General features: G+C 44.9%; 1 protein-coding gene across 1 annotated transcript in view; it reads left to right on the forward strand.

The window, feature by feature from the left end:
- The window catches only part of tgfbr1b (transforming growth factor, beta receptor 1 b), an 80,807-nt gene that overhangs the window by 365 nt on the left and 59,695 nt on the right, over window positions 1–20,747 (forward strand). The window lies entirely within an intron of this gene.

Raw genomic sequence — 20,747 nt, forward strand, 5'->3', positions numbered from 1 at the left:
AGAGATGCAGACTGTCAGTAAAGCTCTTTTATTCCTTCGCGACTGCGAAGAAAAGGAGAGAAAGCGCAGAAAAGTCCATCATATCACACACACCTGATCGCGTTAATAAACTGAATTCATTCACAGCGCGTGTGTTCAGATGAGTGTGTGTGATCAATGCGAGAGATGTTTTCATTCCAGTCTGATTACAGGCTGATTGTGTTATAGTTATCACTCTTTAAGATCATAGACCGCGACAAACAGACACGTCTTATCTGCCTCAAGGCGTTGTATTTTCAGTCGAAACAGTCTTACCTATCCATTCAACACATTTTATACATTAGCCTATGTAGTTGAAGTGTGACGTAGAATATCATATTATCAGTTTGTTGTTTACGCTAGTCGAAACTTATTTTGGTAACTTAGTTGGTTATTTTTTCCGTAGTTACTCGATTTAAATACATTGATACAACTTAAAACACGCCATATTTACGTATTTCGCTAGCTGGACTGGGCGAACTATGCAGATAGCAGATATAGCTTTAAATGCTGGTAGCGCTTTTAAAGTAAAAAAATAGTCATCTTTTGTCTCAGAATGTAACTTTAATGTATTTTGTTACACGTTTGGTATATTTAAAACGTTTAAATGTGTTCCGTCACCTCGTTTGACTTTTGTATTAGCCGTTAGCTGTTTGGCTAACTTGTTTCCATTAGTTGTTAGTTAAAAAAACGAAACAATTTACAAATGCCAAAACAATTCTAGTGAACTTGTCAGCGATTGGTAATGACTACCCGATGTGTCTCCATTTGTATTTCTAATAATTTGACGTTTAAAAATACTTTTTTTTAGCAATATTATATGCTGCTGTTTTAAACACGTAACGTTAAAGTGAGGAAACTCGATCAATCGCAGTAGTAATAATAAGGTAAACATAGATGATGATGTCAGATGTTTGTGTAGACTGAAGATTGTAGACTGTGTCTCGTGTACTGTCTAACTACAGCTTTAATGGGTGTTACTTAAAGAGAAAAAAAGCCATAGTATTTCTATTTGCCGTGGCATTATTTGGTGTGCGATATTGCCTTTTGCATCACAGTACATTTTTGTAAGATTATTTTTTTAAATGTACATTTATTGAATTTGAAGCCCATTTCCACCACATAAGAAAAAAAATCATGCTTTTTTAAATAATTATGACAAGTCAAAATTGACATAAATGGGTCTCTATAGGCTACATGTGATGGCAAGAAATGCTCCTTCTCATGTCTTAATCAGTTTTGCGATGGAAATGCCTGCAATGAGCGTGTTCACATTAGGTTTAATAACTCTTATTCTGCGTTGTCCGGCGGTCTGGGAGAGGAACAGTTATTGTCATATTCATTTATTGCCAGGTGACCTGCATTTGTGTCACCTTCACTAAATCAGGCATGGCTGCTTTATTGGCACTGTATGAATCATAAACGTCCTTCATGAAATCATCTTCTGAATGTCAGGAGAACAGCGCTGCATAAAGTCGACATGAAATGGCGTTCGTAATCAGAATAGAATATTTACAGATTAAATAATATTAGTGTGTTACTGTAAGCTCGAGCATATACTGTAATGTAATCAGCATAATCAGCATTTGTTGCATAATGTTGTTGCAAAAATCTACTTGTTCCTCACTTAAAAAAAGGCAAAAAGCGTGGCGGTTATTAAGGCCCGTTCACACTATAACAGTTTTGACGTCTGCCACTTTAAACGCTGGAGCTCTCTAAAGCAGGATTCTGATTGGCTGTCGATGTTTTTATCATTCGTAAGATGGAACAGTTGTTTATTCCAACAATATAATTTCTCTGACGGTGGTTGTTGTGGTGGTGTGAACTGCTATTCTTTTACATTTAGGACGATTATTACGATTATTATTTCGTAAGGGCAGCGGTGGGGGCTTTTAAAAGTGTTGTTGACTCTGGGAAATCAATAAAAACACATCTAGAGCTTTTTATGTTGAACTTGAAGTTGAAGTAATAGAGTCTTCAGTAAGTAATGGACTTGGGTTATGGGTTTAATAGCAGTCTCGTCTCCAGGAGCGGAACATGGAAGCGTTCACCGTTCATAACGGCACATTTGCATCTTCTTTTAGCTGAATATTTCATCTCAAATTGGTACCAGTGTGAGCGCACGGCTCTTATGTGATCGCTGTTCTCTACACCATCGCACCACTGACTCTGTTATGATAAAATGGGAAGTGTTGTTTTCATGCAAACCCATGTGTCGTCTGTATACTGAAGCGGTGTGTGTGTGTTCAGAGGCTCCTCGGGTTCCTGAGTTCAGCGATCTGAAGTCCACAAACCGGCTTCCCCGTAGACCACAACACTCTCAGTTTCCCGGTCCCATCCGGACGAGCGTAAAGCTGTGTGAGGATCCCGTATCGCTATACTGCACATCATTACGAGGACGTTCAGACTGTGGGATTTGTGGTTTGGATGCAATAGGAGATAGTGGCGTGATTAATGGACACTGTCAAACGACATAAATCAAGGGGTTTTGCAACTTGCACTGTCAACATATCAACATAGTGTGTATAAATGATGCAGTTTAAGCCCGAGATTAACATTTACTTTCAAATGAGCTATTTTACATTGGATTTTACATGCCTTGGTGACTTTTTTTTGCAAAACATTATTACAACACATCAATTCTTACTGACTGACCTCAAAAATATGAATAATAGTGTTAACGTCGTCCATATGACTATATGGCTCTATATTCTAATAATGCAAGAAATATTAATGATTTATTTCCACTGAAGTCATTGAATGGCATTATGTGAGGAGACTCTCAAAAGCGTGTCATTTTTCTGCAGTTCACGTGTCATTATTATCAATTATTATTCATATTCATACTTCGCACGGTTGCTCATTAGATATGAAACAAACAATTGCGTTTGGAGTCATCGACATCAAAGCTGATGAATATCGATCTTAAATATTGTTTTGTTCCTCACACAAAGCTATCACACAACGTCAGAAGATATTTTATGGTGATTATTTATTTGTCTTTTATTTCTAGCTCAACAGCATCCGTCATCATTTACTTTCATTAGGGGTTCACCCATATTTTTATTATTCTGGCGAATGCTGATATTGATAAGTTATTATTTTCATGTTATGGCTGATAAATCCATGAGGGCGAGTAAATGAACAACATTTTGTTTTTCGGGTTAACCAACCATTTAAAGACGTCAAATAAATCTGATCTGTTAAAGCAAACAAAAGTCCGTGCAGTGATGGGAAGAGTCCGCCTCCGGGTCCTGAAGTTCTGGGATCCCAGTCCTGTCTTCGAGCCGTGTGTTTCACAGCGTTCCCTCTCTGATCCCGGTGTGTGTGTGTGTCGAGATCCCGGTGTGTGTGTGTGTGTCGAGATCCCGGTGTGTGTGTGTGTGTCGAGATCCCGGTGTGTGTGTGTCGAGATCCCGGTGTGTGTGTGTCGAGATCCCGGTGTGTGTGTGTCGAGATCCCGGTATGTGTGTGTCGAGATCCCGGTGTGTGTGTGTCGAGATCCCGGTGTGAGTGTGTCGAGATCCCGGTGTGAGTGTGTCGAGATCCCGGTGTGTGTGTGTGTCGAGATCCCGGTGTGTGTGTGTGTGTCGAGATCCCGGTGTGTGTGTGTCGAGATCCCGGTGTGTGTGTGTCGAGATCCCGGTGTGTGTGTGTCGAGATCCCGGTGTGTGTGTGTCGAGATCCCGGTGTGTGTGTGTCGAGATCCTGGTGTGTGTGTGTGTGTCGAGATCCCGGTGTGTGTGTGTCGAGATCCCGGTATGTGTGTGTCGAGATCCCGGTGTGTGTGTCGAGATCCCGGTATGTGTGTGTCGAGATCCCGGTATGTGTGTGTCGAGATCCCGGTGTGTGTGTGTCGAGATCCTGGTGTGTGTCGAGATCCCGGTATGTGTGTGTCGAGATCCTGGTGTGTGTCGAGATCCCGGTGTGTGTGTGTCGAGATCCTGGTGTGTGTCGAGATCCTGGTGTGTGTCGAGATCCCGGTATGTGTGTGTCGAGATCCCGGTGTGTGTCGAGATCCCGGTGTGTGTGTGTCGAGATCCTGGTATGTGTGTGTCGAGATCCCGGTGTGTGTGTGTCGAGATCCCGGTATGTGTGTGTCGAGATCCCGGTGTGTGTGTCGAGATCCCAGTATGTGTGTGTCGAGATCCCGGTATGTGTGTGTCGAGATCCCGGTGTGTGTGTGTCGAGATCCCGGTGTGTGTGTGTCGAGATCCCGGTGTGTGTGTGTCGAGATCCCGGTATGTGTGTGTCGAGATCCCGGTGTGTGTGTCGAGATCCCGGTATGTGTGTGTCGAGATCCCGGTATGTGTGTGTCGAGATCCCGGTATGTGTGTGTCGAGATCCCGGTGTGTGTGTCGAGATCCCGGTATGTGTGTGTCGAGATCCCGGTATGTGTGTGTCGAGATCCCGGTATGTGTGTGTCGAGATCCCGGTATGTGTGTGTCGAGATCCTGGTGTGTGTCGAGATCCCGGTGTGTGTGTGTCGAGATCCCGGTGTGTGTGTGTCGAGATCCCGGTATGTGTGTGTCGAGATCCCGGTATGTGTGTGTCGAGATCCCGGTATGTGTGTGTCGAGATCCCGGTGTGTGTGTCGAGATCCTGGTGTGTGTCGAGATCCCGGTATGTGTGTGTCGAGATCCTGGTGTGTGTCGAGATCCCGGTATGTGTGTGTCGAGATCCCGGTGTGTGTGTGTCGAGATCCTGGTGTGTGTGTGTCGAGATCCTGGTGTGTGTCGAGATCCCGGTATGTGTGTGTCGAGATCCCGGTGTGTGTGTGTCGAGATCCCGGTATGTGTGTGTCGAGATCCCGGTGTGTGTGTCGAGATCCTGGTGTGTGTCGAGATCCCGGTATGTGTGTGTCGAGATCCCGGTGTGTGTGTGTCGAGATCCTGGTGTGTGTGTGTCGAGATCCTGGTGTGTGTCGAGATCCCGGTATGTGTGTGTCGAGATCCCGGTGTGTGTGTGTCGAGATCCCGGTATGTGTGTGTCGAGATCCTGGTGTGTGTCGAGATCCCGGTATGTGTGTGTCGAGATCCCGGTGTGTGTGTGTCGAGATCCTGGTATGTGTGTGTCGAGATCCCGGTGTGTGTGTGTCGAGATCCCGGTATGTGTGTGTCGAGATCCCGGTGTGTGTGTCGAGATCCTGGTGTGTGTCGAGATCCCGGTATGTGTGTGTCGAGATCCTGGTGTGTGTCGAGATCCCGGTATGTGTGTGTCGAGATCCCGGTGTGTGTGTGTCGAGATCCTGGTGTGTGTCGAGATCCCGGTGTGTGTGTGTCGAGATCCCGGTATGTGTGTGTCGAGATCCCGGTATGTGTGTGTCGAGATCCCGGTATGTGTGTGTCGAGATCCCGGTGTGTGTGTCGAGATCCTGGTGTGTGTCGAGATCCCGGTATGTGTGTGTCGAGATCCTGGTGTGTGTCGAGATCCCGGTATGTGTGTGTCGAGATCCCGGTGTGTGTGTGTCGAGATCCTGGTGTGTGTCGAGATCCCGGTGTGTGTGTGTCGAGATCCTGGTGTGTGTCGAGATCCCGGTGTGTGTGTGTCGAGATCCTGGTGTGTGTCGAGATCCCGGTGTGTGTGTGTCGAGATCCGATGTGTGTCGAGATCCAGATTCCGATCTCTTTATAAAGAACGGTCCGTCATGTACTCCGACACGCTAGCAATTAGCAGAGCCAGAAAAGTGTGTGTTTGAGCGTGGAAGGGAACGTGGTGTGTGTGCGGGTTACGGCTCGTCTCTCTGAAGGCTTGTTAGCGCGTCAGCTCCAGAACGCAGTGGACTCGGAGACAGTTTTTGGAGTGTTGTGTCCCAGAAAACCTGTCTCTGGCTAGGCCTAACTCGGGAACAACACGCCCACGGAGTGTGTGTCTCCTGACAGCCTAGCGCAGACGTCCTCTGAAACCTCATGAAGACACACACACACACACACACACTCTCTCTGATCGCCAGCCGATGGAACGAGGTCACTGTCAGTGAAACACCAGTTCTACTCGTCTGGCAGAATCACACTGAAGTTATAGTTCTCTTCCTTGTGTTTCCAGGCTCTATGAAAGAGCTGTCGGCGTCACAGGAGCATCTGTGCTAGTCGTGCGTTTCTTCACGAGACGCCTCTTTTAAATAACCCTGACAACACACTCGCTGGGATTATCTGTAAATGTTTAGCACTGAACATTGGGGTTCAGGGTTGAACTTCCTGTGGCCTGTGTTGAATATAAATTCTCAGAAGACTTCTGTCAAAAACATTAATTATTTTTAATAAATTGAAAATGAATCGGAACAGATGCTGTTTTGCTCCAAAAATAACCAGTAATCATCATAAGAGTGGGTCATCATGACTCATGCAAGAAGTATTTGAATTATTTCCCCTGAACTCCTTCAGTTGCTTTATGTGAGGAGTGGGCGGAGTTAACGTGTTCTTTTGGCATGATGTGCTCTGATTGGTGAGATTTCTCTGCAGAATCATGGGTAAAATGTTGCTGTTAAAGTCCCCCTGTAGTCAATAATTGTATCCCTTAAAACTCATCTTTGATCACCAAAATGAAATATTTAAACTCACATATCTTGAATGTAACTTGACACTCTTGCCTCATTTAATATTCGCAGCGGTTCTATGAATATGCAAATGAGCCCCGCCTCCACTCACTCCCTCAGCTCAGAGATCCACTGGTTGACGATCACACGTTGATCTGATTGGTTACAAGGTCGTTTGTGACGTCAGAAACACCAGCGATTTCAAACCGTGTTTTTGAGACTGTCTTTGGTTCACTGCAGTTTTAAGGAGGAAATACTCAGCAATGCTGTCGACTTATGAACTTACACACGGTGTGTCTGAAAGCGTATTAAAAACACCACAGACAACTAGACATAAACAACATTAAAAGCTGGAGTTTCACAACAGAGGGGACTTTAAAGTCCCTGTAAAGGCAATTCTAAAAAAAAATTCTAAACCCATTAGACCGTTAAACAGTTTTTCACCATTGCTATTTTCCGGATTTTTTGGGCGGGGCTAAAATGGGGCTCGATGACTATTATTAGTTACTACAGCCTACAGTTTGCCAGCTAGCTATGCCTTCGTCACGGAAATGCGTAGGCTACTACCTGGACCTAACGCCCCCCACAGCGGACACACCCGGGACACGCCCCCACAGTGGACACCACAGCGGACACGCCACCCACAGCGGACACGCCCCCCACAGCGGACACGCCCCCCCACAGCGGACACGCCCCCCACAGCGGACACGCCCCCACAGTGGACACCACAGTGGACACGCCCCCCAGAGCGGATACGCCCCCCACAGCGGACACACCCCCCCACAGCGGACACGCCCCCCACAGCGGACACGCCCCCCACAGCGGACACGCCCCCCACAGCGGACACGCCCCCCCACAGCGGACACGCCCCCCACAGCGGACACGCCCCCCACAGCAGACACGCCCTCACAGCGGACACCACAGCGGACACGCCCCCCACAGCGGACACGCCCCCCCACAGCGGACACGCCCCCCACAGCGGACACGCCCCCCACATCGGACACGCCCCCCACAGCGGACACGCCCCCCACAGCGGACACGCCCCCACAGCGGACACGCCCCCCACAGCGGACACGCCCCCACAGCGGACACCACAGCGGACACGCCACCCACAGCGGACACGCCCCCCACAGCGGACACGCCCCCCCACAGCGGACACGCCCCCCCCACAGCGGACACGCCCCCCCACAGCGGACACGCCCCCACAGCGGACACGCCCCCCACAGCGGACACACCCTGACACGCCCCACAGCGGACACACCCCCACAGCGGACACGCCCCCACAGCGGACATGCCCCCACAGCAGACACGCCCCCACAGCAGACACGCCCCCACAGCGGACACGCCCCCCACAGCGGACACGCCCCCACAGCGGACACCACAGCGGACACGCCACCCACAGCGGACACGCCCCCCCACAGCGGACACGCCCCCCCCACAGCGGACACGCCCCCCCACAGCGGACACGCCCCCCACAGCGGACACGCCCCCCACAGCGGACACACCCTGACACGCCCCACAGCGGACACACCCCCACAGCGGACACGCCCCCACAGCGGACATGCCCCCACAGCAGACACGCCCCCACAGCGGACATGCCCCCACAGCGGACATGCCCCCACAGCGGACACACCCCCACAGCGGACACGCCCCCACAGCAGACACGCCCCCACAGCAGACACGCCCCCACAGCGGACACGCCCCCACAGCGGACACGCCCCCCACAGCGGACACACCCTGACACGCCCCACAGTGGACACGCCCCCACAGTGGACACGCCCCCACAGCGGACACGCCCCCACAGCAGACACAGCGTTTGAGAGCAGAGAATAATGCTAATTTTTTCCAGATTTTGATAGCATATTTTATGTACTTGCCGGCTTTTTTTATCATTCAGATTTGGCTGGGTGGCTAATAACACATTTTTCTGTGGTGTGACAAACTCAGAACACATACTTAATTTTGACTTTACAGGGACTTTAAATGTGATTATTTAAAAATAAGTTTAAGTCAACAGGAGCATATATAGCATAACCTCGTATTGCTGTCTTTCACAGTTTTATAAGTTAAAAATCAATTCCTTTGTAGAAACTGAATGGGATTTTACTGCTGTGCTGTATTAAAGTTGCAGTGTGTAATTACTGAAGGCAGAGGCAGGTAGATGCCGTAACCACATACTTTGCATGAAAAGGCTTTTTCGTCTGTCATTAAGTCGGTAGTATTTCATTGCAGTATGGTAGATGTTTTACCAGAGACAGGCTCATAAATGCTCATGATTAACAATTAGGCCTTTCAGACAGATTGCACTTCTGTTTGGTGCCACTAATGGTGCAGAAATTACATGCTGCAGCTTTAAATAAATAGGCTAATTTACTAATGCTTTCTGCTAATAATATCGCACCATTTTCAGTTCGGTTTAACACGTTATACCATATTCATATCCATTCCACAAACAGTCAGCTCTGAAAGTGGTAAAATAAATCTGATATTCCACGTGAACCTGTTTTTCGTGCTGTTTTTGTCATTTAGATCTGGATTGTCATGTATGGGCGAGCTGTCAGGTCCTTCCTTACCGATACTCTGATTCTTTATCATTGTGCAGACAAAAGCACGTATAGCATAAGGCTTATTGGGGGAGGTGAGGGGCGCCGGGCTCCATCTGATGCAAACCCACATCTGTCGAGGACAAAGGCTGGCAGAGATGGGCGTGAAGGGTTAACTGACCTATGGAAATGACCTCAGGATCCCTTGTGTGGCGAGAAAGGGTTTCACTCCTCCACTCAGATGAGAAGGGGGAAGGGAGTCTTGTGTGTGATGTGTTCACATGTGACGTGTGTGTGTGTGTGTGTGTGATGCATGAGCCAGCGGGCGCAGGGATTGTGGTTGCCAGGGAACGGGGGTAATTAATTCCACTGCACACGAAGGTGAGCGCGAGTGGAGTTGAGCGAGTGGCTTTCTTTGATGAAAACAAGATGCAGAGCCCGTTTCCCCGTCTCTCCTGTTAAATCACTCGGGCAGCTCCGGGATCATTCCTTTGTGCCACGCTTAGCTTCTACATCACTTTACAGTATATATTTGTGCACTCCCAAGCATCGACAAAATTCACTTTAACTGCAGTCTTGCTCTTCTAGGAAAACAGCAAAAATATTGATGACTATTTTGTCCAATCAGATCCAATCATGTCCCGATCTCTTATACTACCTGTAAACCCTGAATCTATTTTACACCATACTAACCAGACGCGCCACGGCACTTGATCAAATATATCACGCCCAGTCCGCCCACACGCTCTTTTGATTGGCTGGGAGTTTTCATTGATTTGGTTGCGAGTGCAGTGAGTTTGCAGAGAGACTCCGCCCACACGCTCTTCTGATTGGCTGTGAGTTTTGATTGATTTGGTTACGAGTGCAGTGAGTTTGCAGAGAGACTCCACCCACACGCTCTTCTGATTGGCTGTGAGTTTTGATTGATTTGGTTACGAGTGCAGTGAGTTTGCAGAGAGACTCCGCCCACACGCTCTTCTGATTGGCTGTGAGTTTTGATTGATTTGGTTACGAGTGCAGTGAGTTTGCAGAGAGACTCCACCCACACGCTCTTCTGATTGGCTGTGAGTTTTGATTGATTTGATTACGAGTGCAGTGAGTTTGCAGAGAGACTCCGCCCACACGCTCTTCTGATTGGCTGTGAGTTTTGATTGATTTGGTTGCGAGTGCAGTGAGTTTGCAGAGAGACTCCACCCACACACTCTTCTGATTGGCTGTGAGTTTCCACCAATCAGAGCACAGCTGTGGATCCGCTGTATTGTGCGATGCGGTTTCTGTTCTTGTGTTTATCCTGTCGTTACGATGGGTCCTGAAGCTTCGAGATCATGGGCTGTGAGGAAACAGCTGTGCCGTACCCGCGGGACTGTCCATCAGCCAGAACTAAACATTAGCAACTTACCTAGAAAAATCAATTAATATTCCCAATAATACACTGCTTTGTTTTTGAACTTGTACCATGATGGTTTGTAGACCTGTACCATGGTAATACCACTGTATTCTTTAAGTTCTTTGGAGTACCATGTAACACACACACACACACACACACACCATGGTAATCACTCAATACTGTGGTAAATATTAAAATACCATGGAGTTACCATTTGGCCATTCAAACTCGAGTTATTGAGGCTCAGTTCAGATGATAATTTCATGTGTTTATTGGTGATTTCCGCTGGTGTTTGGTCTGTTTATAAAGAGCATAACATTTAACTAAAAACGTTCAGTTTTATGTTCTTATTTAGCAATATTCATCAGAGTACCGACATGTGGCGGGAAAAACAAGATATGACAGGCACAAATGATGAATTCATTCTCGCAAATTAGTGATTTGTTCTTTTATTTTAGTTAAAGGTGCTCTATGTAACTTTTAGTGGCCTCTAGTGGTGATGTTTCAGATTGCAACCAAATTTTACAAGAACGCTCGTGCTCGAACTCATAGACAATACCGTCTATTACCCAAATATCTCGGCGAATACTAGACGTATTCGGCGAGCACCGAGCTCGTTGGGACCATCTAGTCGAGCTGAAAAGAACCATATAAGTTCCATAGTTTTTGGTGGTGTTTTCACGGAGATATTAGCAGAAAACCATCGGGCGCGCTGCAAAATTGCGGACGCCGGTGACGTCACGATCTCAGAAGAAAATCGCTCGTATCTCTGGAACGCAAAGACCCAGAGAGCTCAAATTCGGGGGAGGAGGTCCCAGGGGAACCCGAACGCTAGAGTGGCGGGCCTCGGGGACGCCCCCTACCGGATCGCCGTTCGCTGGGACCCCCGACTTTGAACGGCTGTAACTCGGGGACCCGGGCGAGTTGGACCTCGGGGGTGGGCTCATTCGAAAGGCCCCGTCCAGCACTACGATCGATTAGAGTTTGGGGAATATTGAGCGAGGGGTTCTCGAGATATAAGCCGAAAAACGTGCGCCTTTAACCGGACGTAACTCCCTGACCGTCTACAATAGGCTGTACATAAGGAGAGCGGCTCGGGAGCGCGCATGCACGTCACATCCGTTGGATTTCGCGGTAAATCCGACCCGGAGACTTCACATAGAAATAGGAATACTGGCCTTCAGAGGTAATAGCAAAACTCGACAAGTGGATCATTTTAATGTGTGATTACAACCCCTTCACACACAGGCAATAAAAAAAGGATTCATTTTAGTAGAAAAGTTACATAGAGCACCTTTAAGTCATGGCCACACTGTACTAATTTGTTCGTTTGCTTTAAATGTTTAAATCATGGCCACAATTGAACTAAAACAAGGGCACAACTTTTCCATGATGTAACTAAAATTAGGGAACACATTAATAAAGCATGGCCACAAATTATGAAGTTGTGGACGACGTATATTCCTAAGGTGTAGCCATGAAATCTATATTGGAGCAATAAAATGGCTTTTTGTTCCTTGTTAAACATCCAGTGAAGCATGACACATTATGGATGTAAAATTAATGCTGTTTGATACTGTCGTTCATATAGTCTTTTTGGTAACACTTTACAATAAGACTCATTAGTTAACATTAAGAATTAACTAATACATTATTAAAATGAAAGGTTGTATATGTTAACATTAGTTAATGCACTGTGAACTAACATGAACAAACAATGAACGGCTGTATTTTTATTAATTAACATTAACAAAGAGGAATAAATCCTGCAACAAATGTATTGCTCGTTGTTAATTAATGTTAGTTAATACGTTAGCTAATGTTAACTAATGAACCTTATTGTAAAGTGTTCCGTCTTTTTTCACTTTGATGGAACTTTGGCTCAAATTCTGTCTTTCAAACTTATATTATTAGCCGAGTGAGATTTGTGGTTGGGAATGTGAACCAATCCACTCTTCCACTTCACCAGTTTACATCCAGATGAATCATCTTGGCTCTGAAACCTCGACACACACTTTAATCAACAAGAGCACAAACCGCACACTCTTCATGAGGCGGATGACACCAGTGGACCCAACGCATGCGAGCCGAACACACAGCGGACCGCACTTGGCTTTTCAATGCCAGATCATTCAATCACTACAGTAGAGGTCGAAGCCGACGGCTCAAAGATGTGAAATCCAATTGCCATTGATTCCCAAAATCGGTAGTCATTGTCTCGAGAGCCTTTTCTCTTGCCCGCATTAGATGAATCCGCTCCAGTCCTTTTCATTCCTGGACCTGCAATCCTGCAGACGTCTGAGACGCAGCGAGTGCGCGGAGGCGGGCCGGCTGCCGTTCATCTGGCCATGGCTGAGCTCTTCATCAGAAACAGCTGGAGGAATGAAGCCAACGCTTTATACGAGACTCAGTTGCATGCTTTTCCTGAATGGCCTATTTTATTCTGTAACGTAATGAAAGCATTCCTCTTTGACTGTTTCAAGGGACGTGCTTCAATCTAAAGGTAGTGAACTTCTCTGCTAATGGAAGATATCACCATCGCTAACAAATGGCCCAAATAACCACCCTAAAATAAGCGTTATCACCGTCCGCTCCAAACCACGGTCCAATGCCAGTGTTTACTGTTCTGTAGACGGGGAAGAAACGTTTGAAAAACAGAATCTGAAATTATATTAAGATATCTTTAAAATAATATTAAATAAAATAATGTGGCGAGTTCTATGGCATTGTTTGAGGGAAGCGAGATACGCACTGTATGCAAAGTGACCCTCATAGTGTTCCTGATCTCTGTGTAATTTACCCATGAAGCCGCTTTGGGATCCCCATATCTCTGGCGTCTGAAACATGGAATAAAGTTTATTAAGAACCAAAATCTAAAAGTATATTAAGATATCTTTAATACTTCTTGAGTTACATGCAAGCAAACGTTGGGGGAAAACCTCACGTAAATGCCTTTTCCCATTGTTGAACTGTCCTGGCATATAGTGATGAAGACGACTAAACTCAACAGACTTATCTAATAGATCTACCAATCTGTGTGCAAATAAACATAATGATACTGCCATCTTTCTAAAGTCATTTTTCCCTTCTTTAATGTGGTGAAATCTCAGTTGAAATGGTCATTTTGACCCCCTTCTACAAAATAATTATTTTTTCAGTACAAATTCATCCATGACATTTAATATTTTGGCTTTCATCACTATTCAGAGCTGCGCGATTAATCGTTGAGAGATGATCTCGATTCAAACACTAAATGAGCGATTCGTCCCTCTAGGAAACCTTTGACCGTTCAGATCGGACGCCTTTAATACATTGTATTGATTTGATTACATCGTTACACCAGTAGGCGGCGACCAGTGGCTGTTAAAAATGTATTTGTCATTGAATCATTCATTTAAAGGAACACTCCGACTTTTTGGGACTTTAGCCTATTCACCTTATCCCCCAGAGTTAGATAAGTCCATACATACCTTTTTCATCTCCGTGCGTGCTATAAGTCTGTTTGACGCACCCACCGCTAGCCTAGCTTAGCACAAAGACTGGATGTAAATGGTTGCAGCTAGCATACTAATCCAAATAAGTGACAAAATAGCGCAAACATTTTCCTATTTACATGTTGTGATTTGTATAGTCACAGAGTGTACAAAAAACAAAGTCACATGAGACAGACATATTTTATATGAACTATATTCTCTGAAGGCGAAGCACTGCTACTTGGGCGGAGTGATAACCGCAGCACCTGAGACGCGCCGTGGTGAGGAGCAGAGAGAGCGCGTCTCAGGTGCTGCGGTTATCAAATAGGAAAATGTTTGCGTTATTTTGTCACTTATTTGGATTAGTATGCTAGCTGCAACCATTTACATCCAGTCTTTGTGCTAAGCTAGGCTAGCGGTGGGTGCGTCAAACAGACTTATAGCACACACGGAGATGAAAAAGGTATGTATGGACTTATCTAACTCTGGGGGATAAGGTGAATAGGCTAAAGTCCCAAAAAGTCGGAGTGTTCCTTTAAAAGATTCGTTCAGAAATGTAATAAAACAAGTGAATTATTTACGAGTGAGTCATTGAATTATTCACTCAAACTGATTTTTTCATTCGAATTAATTAAACATTTTAAAAAGACTGCAGCAATTAACATTTTGTCAGAACCTCCAGTAAACTACATGCCACTTTCTTTAATGTCTGTTAATAAAAAAAAAAAAAATCATGATTCCCAATTTATCCAGAATCGTGCAGCTCTGCCACTATTTATTTATTTATGTTTGTCTTTCTTCAGAAAATGGATCAGCTGACTTTTCTGAAGTTTGGTTGATTTGACAGAAAATGACCTGAATATGTTTACATTTTTGTGCAGAATGCAAAAGAAAACGTTGCAGAATATTATTCAGGAGAATATCTTTGTTCCGCAGAAGATAGTCAGTCAGACGGGTCCTGATTGACATGAGTAAATGATGACAAAGAGAATAAATGCATAAATATGATCATAAGCTGCAGTTCTGACTGACAGGAGGAGATGTGTGCGAGTCAGCAGGAGTGTGTGAGCCGACAGTCTTCATCATCTTCATCATCATGTGATGTGTTCAGATGGAGTCTCCTGATGTTGTTTTGTCCTCATCCTGACAGAAAGTGAAGGCAATGCTGGAGAAGGAAAGTGCCATGAAACGAGTTTAAGACCTGTGGTGTTGAACAGGCTTCGCTCTGTGATCACGACATCACCGCGGATAAAGTGATCTGTGTGTGTGTGTGTGTGTGTGGCCAGCTGTTTTATAATGAATAAGTGTGAATGAATAATGAGTCACTGGTTTGAATCAGTGTGATGAATCGTTCACTGAATCAGTTTGAATCAGTGTGATGAATCGTTCACTGAATCAGTTTGAATCAGTGTGATGAATCGTTCACTGAATCAGTTTGAATCAGTGTGATGAATCGTTCACTGAATCAGTGCGACTCCTGAACTCCATTGCTTTCAGTGATGTCACAATCACCTTTTACATGCATGAAGAGTTCTTCAGTTGTGGACCAATCAGAGCTGGGCTGAGATTGAGCTCCCGATTACATGTTAAATGCATCTAAAGTGACGTAGCAAAATATATGCAGAACTGCAGGAAATTGCATTTAGAAAATAGATAAAGCCTTGATTAAAAGTTAAAAAAAGCTTTATTAGCCTCAGAGAACAGGAATATTATAATGTTAAAATAAAATGCATTTGAAAATCCAAATGAACAGTTTTCTGACATGTTGGTCATTAGTTGATGTTTATTGTAAATATAATTCAATAATATAAAATGAAGTTCTGTTTGTTTCAGAATGAATTTTCCCATTAGATTTTAGAGATGTTTCTACTCTTGAAGGTATGAGTGGAGTCCTGTGGCATCATGGGATAGTAATGCTGTGGACCAATCAGAAGCCAGAGCTGAAACTGCACGATTGTTACAGTGAAATGTGTTTTAGGGTCGGTGGGAGTTCAGCAAACTATCTAAGTGTCATCGCCACGCAGTTATTATACGAATCAAACACCTTTGTTTCCCACTTCAGACTGGAGTAATAAACACACACGTTCATGGACCCAGAATCCCCGCTGGAGTTTGGCTGCTGGTTGTGTTTGGGTCGAGCGAGTGGGTTGCCGGCAGCCCATCTCAGTCTGCTGACCCAGAATAGTCTTGGCTTTGTGTCGCTGAGCCGCAGATTCAGGCGTTCAGAGCAGCAGGACAAACACTGAGTCAGTGTTTACACACACTTCCCTCTCTCTCCTCCGTCACAGCAGTGCAGAGTTCCTCTCATATCCTCTCATATCCTCTCATAGCCTCTCATATCCTCTCAGATACTCTCATATCCTCTCAGATCCTCTCAGATCCTCTCATATCCTCTCAGATCCTCTCAGATCCTCTCATATCCTCTCAGATCCTCTCAGATCCTCTCAGATCCTCTCAGATCCTCTCATATCCTCTCAGTTCCTCTCAGTTCCTCTCAGTTCCTCTCAGATCCTCTCATAGCCTCTCAGATCCTCTCAGTTCCTCTCATATCCTCTCATATCCTCTCATATCCTCTCATATCCTCTCAGATCCTCTCATATCCTCTCAGATCCTCTCAGATCCTCTCATATCCTCTCAGATCCTCTCAGATCCTCTCAGATCCTCTCAGATCCTCTCATATCCTCTCAGTTCCTCTCAGTTCCTCTCAGTTCCTCTCAGATCCTCTCATAGCCTCTCAGATCCTCTCAGTTCCTCTCATATCCTCTCATATCCTCTCAGATCCTCTCAGATCCTCTCAGTTCCTCTCAGTTCCTCTCAGATCCTCTCATAGCCTCTCAGATCCTCTCAGTTCCTCTCATATCCTCTCATATCCTCTCATATCCTCTCATATCCTCTCATATCCTCTCAGTTCCTCTCAGTTCCTCTCAGATCCTCTCATATCCTCTCAGATCCTCTCAGATCCTCTCATATCCTCTCAGTTCCTCTCAGTTCCTCTCATATCCTCTCATATCCTCTCAGATCCTCTCAGATCCTCTCATATCCTCTCAGATCCTCTCAGATCCTCTCAGTTCCTCTCAGTTCCTCTCAGATCCTCTCATAGCCTCTCAGATCCTCTCAGTTCCTCTCATATCCTCTCATATCCTCTCATATCCTCTCATATCCTCTCATATCCTCTCAGTTCCTCTCAGTTCCTCTCAGATCCTCTCATATCCTCTCAGATCCTCTCATATCCTCTCAGTTCCTCTCAGTTCCTCTCATATCCTCTCATATCCTCTCAGATCCTCTCAGATCCTCTCATATCCTCTCAGATCCTCTCAGATCCTCTCAGATCCTCTCATATCCTCTCAGATCCTCTCAGATCCTCTCATATCCTCTCAGTTCCTCTCAGTTCCTCTCAGATCCTCTCATAGCCTCTCAGATCCTCTCAGTTCCTCTCAGATCCTCTCATAGCCTCTCAGATCCTCTCATATCCTCTCAGATCCTCTCAGTTCCTCTCAGATCCTCTCATAGCCTCTCAGATCCTCTCATAGCCTCTCAGATCCTCTCATAGCCTCTCAGATCCTCTCAGTTCCTCTCAGATCCTCTCATAGCCTCTCAGATCCTCTCAGTTCCTCTCAGATCCTCTCATAGCCTCTCAGATCCTCTCAGTTCCTCTCATATCCTCTCATATCCTCTCAGATCCTCTCAGATCCTCTCATTTCCTCTCAGTTCCTCTCAGATCCTCTCATAGCCTCTCAGATCCTCTCAGATCCTCTCAGATCCTCTCATATCCTCTCATATCCTCTCAGATCCTCTCATAGCCTCTCAGATCCTCTCAGATCCTCTCAGATCCTCTCAGATCCTCTCATATCCTCTCAGATCCTCTCATATCCTCTCATATCCTCTCATATCCTCTCAGATCCTCTCATATCCTCTCAGATCCTCTCATATCCTCTCAGATCCTCTCAGATCCTCTCATATCCTCTCAGATCCTCTCAGATCCTCTCAGATCCTCTCAGATCCTCTCATATCCTCTCATATCCTCTCAGATCCTCTCAGATCCTCTCAGTTCCTCTCATATCCTCTCATATCCTCTCATATCCTCTCATATCCTCTCAGATCCTCTCATATCCTCTCAGATCCTCTCATATCCTCTCAGATCCTCTCAGATCCTCTCATATCCTCTCAGATCCTCTCAGATCCTCTCAGATCCTCTCATATCCTCTCATATCCTCTCATATCCTCTCATAGCCTCTCATATCCTCTCATATCCTCTCAGATCCTCTCAGATCCTCTCATATCCTCTCATATCCTCTCATATCCTCTCATATCCTCTCATATCCTCTCAGATCCTCTCAGATCCTCTCATATCCTCTCATATCCTCTCAGATCCTCTCATATCCTCTCAGATCCTCTCAGATCCTCTCATATCCTCTCAGAGCCTCTCAGATCCTCTCATATCCTCTCATATCCTCTCATATCCTCTCATATCCTCTCATATCCTCTCATATCCTCTCATATCCTCTCATATCCTCTCAGATCCTCTCAGATCCTCTCATATCCTCTCATATCCTCTCAGATCCTCTCATATCCTCTCAGATCCTCTCAGATCCTCTCATATCCTCTCAGAGCCTCTCAGTTCCTCTCAGATCCTCTCATATCCTCTCAGTTCCTCTCATATCCTCTCAGATACTCTCAGATAGTCTCATATCTCATATAAATTATACAATGACTTTTTTTTTTTTTTTCAAAAACTTTTACTGTAAAATAATTTTGCATGTACGGTTAGATGTATCACAGTTATTCACTGTATATAGTACGGAAACTCTCTGTAAACAAATTAACAGTTTTTCACCGTAGCATTTTTAGTCTTTAACTGTTAAAATCACAATAATTTTTTAGAGCAAGTAACAATGTTTGGATGAATCTCTTCAAAAGCGCATTAATTAAGACCTCTCCGACCTCAGTGACGTGTAGTGTATGCCTGTTTTATCCTGTTTCCCTCTCGCTGTGATTTAGACTGGATAACCTCGTGCCCATGCAAACCTTCAGTGTATTTCCACTAGACTAAATAGCCGGTGTGTGCCGTCAGTAGAGATGTGTTCCAGCACACACTGTCCTCGCGCTGGAAAACACACGCTCTGAGAATAATGCTGGCAAGCCTTGAGCGATTCAGCAAGCCGTCCTTCTCCTGGCGTTGCACACCTTTAAATAAACTCATCTCATGAATAAGCCCATGTCTAGGTGTTTAAATGCACATGAATATGGATATTTGTGTGTGTTATGAGCTGTGTTTGCGGTGGTGTTTCTCTCCTGCTGACAGAAAGGAGGGCTGTAGTTCGCAGAGACAAAGAGAAACGCTTCGGTTACACCTCGACTCTCAGAGCTGGAATCCGTTTGCTTTACTGTTCCACTCCGCACAATCCCAATCCAGACGGCAGGATTATGAAGCTGTCGTTTGAGAATACTTTTTATTTATTATATTGCTCCATTATAAGCTTTATAGTGCAACACAGACCACAGTAGAGCCCAGAGGATATTGATCTTCTTGTTTGTCAGATACATTCATAAGAGCGGCTCAAATACTCAAACACTGAGCTTACAGATACAGACGAGTGTTTCTCTTCGGCTCCGGGCCGTAAACTAAAATAAACGCTGAAAATCTTACTTTATTGAAGTGCCTGTTACGTCACATGTAGTAATAACAGAACATTATGCATCATTTCAAGCCCTAACCCTCCAGGAAGCACATGCAGTTAATTACTAATACTCCTTAATTACACTGTAACAATGACATCCTAAAATGAAGCGCGAGCCTTTGCGTTTTGTTTTCTTTCGTGGTTTTTAATTTAGTTGTTTTGCTTTATTTTTGTTTTTGTGTGTTGTTTTGTCATTTAATTTTGTTTTGTTTTATTTAATTTTGTGCCTGTTTTGTGGTGTTTATTTTATTTACAATGCGCCGCTGTCGGTGCGGGATAATCCGGGGTTTCTCTCGGATCAACAGAGGAACAAAGATCTGGACTGATAAGCAGAAACTAAAAGCAGAGGCAGTGTTGTGAAAGGTCAGGTGTGTTTGCTGTGAGTCGGGATTATGCGTCTGGAACCACAGTGACCCTGAGCTGTGTGAACCGCACCTGGAGCACGAGCTCTGCTGAAGCTATAGATCATCACTGAAGATATAGATCATCACTGAAGCTATAGATCATCACTGAAGCTATAGATCATCACTGAAGATATAGATCATCACTGAAGATATAAATCACTATAGATTATCACTGAAGCTATAGATCATCACTGAATTTATAGATCATCACTGAAGCTATAGATCATCACTGAAGATATAGATCATCACTGAAGATATAAATCACTATAGATTATCACTGAAGCTATAGATCATCACTGAATTTATAGATCATCACTGAAGCTATAGATCATCACTGAAGCTATAGATCATCACTGAAGCTATAGATCATCACTGAAGCTATAGATCATCACTGAAGATATAAATCATCACTGAAGATATAGGTCACTGAAGATATAGATCATCACTGAAGCTATAGATCATCACTGAAGCTATAGATCATCACTGAATTTATAGATCATCACTGAAGATATAGATCATCACTGAAGATATAGCTTCAGTGATGATCTATAGCTTCAGTGATGATCTATAACTTCAGTGATGATCTATATCATCTTCAGTGATGATCTATAGCTTCAGTGATGGTCTATAGCTTCAGTGATGATCTATAGCTTCAGTGATGATCTATAGCTTCAGTGATGATCTATAACTTCAGTGATGATCTATATCA

This window comes from Rhinichthys klamathensis, unplaced genomic scaffold, assembly GCF_029890125.1.
Source record: "Rhinichthys klamathensis goyatoka isolate OS25496 unplaced genomic scaffold, OSU_Roscu_1.1 h1tg000287l_1, whole genome shotgun sequence".
NCBI classification, from domain to species: Eukaryota; Metazoa; Chordata; class Actinopteri; order Cypriniformes; family Leuciscidae; genus Rhinichthys; species Rhinichthys klamathensis.